Here is a 3,955-nt window from a genome sequence, read left to right as displayed (position 1 = left end):
GACAACTACGTATCAATATTAATTAAACATGGCGGAAGATGGGATCCTTCAGGTTAGTATTTTTAATTGTTTACTATTTGTATTTGGATTTCAGTGAAATGAAAAAAAAAATGAAACTGTAAATCACATTTTGTGATTTTGTTTTTGTACATCGTCACTATATTGAATGTGATATGTTTTTTTGTATAAACAATACGTTTTGTTCATAATACGTATTAGTTGTTGTGAAACTGTAATATTAGTGATTTTCTTGGTAAGTTTCTGTTTTTTGGTAGGGGTTTAATGTCACTATATTTTTTATTTTTTGGTTATTTTTTATACTGGCAAAACAATGATTTCGTGAGAAGTTGCCGCAATATATGAAAGATTTGAGTATAAATGTATAACAACATATAAATATTTTTATCGTTGTAGATTGGGTACGTAGATCAAAATTATAATATTGATTACTGTTTTTTTTCCTGAAAAAATAAATTAAAATGTATAGTTTTGAATGAATTTGTTAGTATAAGTGTAATGAATTTGGTATGAAAGTGTATTCACTAATGTGAAAAAAAGGTTATTTAAAATTTTGAAGAACTGAATGACAGTTGTTTTAAGTTGGTATGAAAGTGTGTTAACTAGTAAGTAAAAAAAGTTATTTAGAATTTTTAATAATTGTATGAAAAATGTTTTTAAGTTGGTATGAAATTTGAAATGTTATTGTTTATATAAGTTTTGTCAATTATGTATAAATTTGTGTGAAAGGAATGAACTATTTGGTATGAGAAATGTATAAATTTGGTATAAATGATGATTGTATGTATGAAATTTGTATTTAAGTGGGTATGAAATCTGAAATTTTATTTTTTAGTGAAATCTGTTTGTAGTTTACTGTCTGAATGATTTTTGTATGAAAAAATAATGATAAGTGTGTATAATTTTATTTTTATTTTATTGTATTATGTAAGACTAATTGTTATTTTTTTTTTTTATGAAACAGGAAAATATGTTGGTTTTCAGATGGAGAGGATTATATATGAGTATTCTAGTCTTTATGGTGGTCTAGCAAGTGCGATAACATCGCAGCTAATGATAGATGCTAATATTCACAATATAGAGATAAAATATATAGTTAGTGATAGATGTCCCCCTGTTAGTATCCACAATGATGTTGGTGTGCGGGTTTTTTTAGATCAAACGAAAGCTAATGTAGATTTCTTTACGATTTCATATACTTGAAAATAAAATTTATTCCAAATTAATATATAAGATGGTGTAAATATTTGTACAGGTTTCCGATTTCAGATTCCAGATTTCATAGACGCGATTCATTAATTATTCATACAGATTTCACATACTTGGAAATAAAATTTATTCCAGATTAATATATAAGATAGTGTGAATATTTGTACATATTTCAGATTCCAGATTTCATATACGCAATTCATTAATTATTCATACAGATTTCACATACTTGGAAATAAAATTTATTCCAGATTAATATATAAGATAGTGTAAATATATAACAAACTTTATACTAATCTTATTCAAGTTTAATTCCAACACGAACTTCAGCTTATATCACACATATTATACCAGCAATAAATCAATTTCATATAATCACACAATGTATATCATTTGTATACCAATATTATATCACAATTAACACAATATCCAACCATCAAACATTAAATCCAGTGTCATACACATATTAATCAAATTTCACACACATTTCATCCATTAATTGTACAATTTGAATACACACTGATATTTTAAAATAGTGAATCCAAATGGTATTAAATCTGTATATTACTAGTATCCTGAAATTATAATAGCCAAACAGTAATTCATATGTAGATGATATCTGATTGGAAGAAAACATATGGTATTATATATCATGAAATACTTGAACACAAAAAAGTTGTCCAAAAGTAAAAAAAAAATAGCATGTAATTCTAAAAAAGTAGAAGGTGCAATCAACTATTTCAAATTTCTTGTAGTGGTATCATTGTTGCAAGTTTACCAACAACTTCATTGACTAACTTGGTGTGAACAGATCCTCCCCTCATCGAATCATATACATGTAGACATCTAAGCTTGATTCGGAATACAACAAAAAATCAATGAAATTTCTCACTAATTCTGACAGGAATAATGACATCGTCAGCACTGTCCCAAGGAATGTTGGCAAGCAATTTGAAGCCTCTAATGCACTGTCCAACATCGTGGTCGGGAGAAATGGATCTCATGTCGCAATTTGACTCTCTCCATTGTTTCTCAATGTTATCGACCTATGTCATAAACCAACAGTCAACCGTACTGTATGATAGTGATATTGGAGAGTATTTTGCCTTCTTTCGTAAATAATACATAATGGTATTAACATGCTGTTACCAAATGAAAAGCCATTAAAAATGTTTTTAATATATACAGAATGTTTATAAATTTCATTCTATCAATTTGTTTAATGCACTGTTATGAACGTTTATTTTTAAGCCAAAATTCATTCAATAATCTTCTTTCCCTTTTGATTTGTCTGGGTCGCCCTTTTCTTTACTTCATTTTTTTTCTCTTTCTGATCCTTCAACTGAGATGAATCACCCGTCGCTTGATTTTCAACAATTTTAGACGGGGTGTTTGAGTTAATATATTGAAAGTTGGAGCATGTGCTTCATAAGTAGAAGTTCCTTTAACCAATCTGGGACTCCTTCGAGGCGTTTCAATGGATTTCTTAGACATGATTTTGTTGAAAAATTTAATTGGACGGACGATAGTGAAAATGGTGTAGTTGGTTGGTGAGAAAAATGGGAGAGACAAGGTGAAAGTGGGGTAGTGGGGGTGATGGCGTGTAGATTTGAATAGGCGTGGGTGGAGGGTGGTGGGATTGAGGTATGGGAGGTTTGGAGTGTAACAGTAAACAAGGAAGTCTAATCTATGTAAATCCCTTAATATGTGTAACTGATGATTTCAGTTTTAAAATAGGAACTGAAATCAAATTAATTAAATATTATTAATTAATAATATAAAAATATAAACAGATTAATCATTTATTAAATAAATTGAAATTGATTTTTAAATTAAATTAAATTTAATTGATATGTCATAACCTGTAAATAAACTGTTATAAGTAAGAATTGTTTAAAAGTATGTTTAAAACTCGTAAAATTTACTCTTAAATGTGTATATGGTCTGAATTTTCCATAAAATAAAGAGGGAGAGAGACTCGGGCCCAAGTTTGGTTTTTCTGTCCGTCTGGACCAATACTTGGGCCCATCTTCATTTTGGGCTTTTGGCCCATTTGAGCCACTTGCACATGTCCTAAGAACTAATAAGTATAGCAAATAAGTGGGCTTAGGCCCAAAAATAACAAAATACAATTTTTTGAATTAAGGTGGGCCTTTAGCCCAAATTCTTCAATTTTTCAATCTGTTGCTTCTTTCAGCTTCGGGACCTGTTCGTCGACTTTTATAGTTGGCTGACTCGGATAAAAATAGAATTGAGCCTTCATGGCCAAAGGAAAATGCAAGGAGAGGGTCCATAGAACCCGGACAGATTTCACATGCAAACACAAAAATGGAAATTTAGTAAGTAAGAGTCAAATTAAACAAAATTTATATGCTACCATATTCTAAATTTTATATACTACCATATTCTAGCACTTACATACCACCATATTCTAATATTTATCTACTACCATATTCTAGAATTTATATACTACCATATTCTAATATTTATCTACTACATATTCTAGAATTTACATACTGCCATATTCTAATAATTATCTACTACACATTCTAGAATTTACATACTACCTACTCTTTTAAGGGAGCAAAATCATATCATGTGCGTCATTCAATCGATGAGATCAAAGCAAGAATGTAAATTGGAGACCGTAGGTGCAAACAATATGCAAATTATGATCAAATCAAATTTTATATTTATATCTTTTTTTAGTCTCTGCCAATTCCCAATT

Source organism: Solanum stenotomum, chromosome 10 (assembly GCF_019186545.1).
Source record: "Solanum stenotomum isolate F172 chromosome 10, ASM1918654v1, whole genome shotgun sequence".
Classification (NCBI taxonomy): Eukaryota; Viridiplantae; Streptophyta; class Magnoliopsida; order Solanales; family Solanaceae; genus Solanum; species Solanum stenotomum.
The sequence above is the reverse complement of the archived record's forward strand: the minus strand, read 5'-3'. Positions refer to the sequence as shown.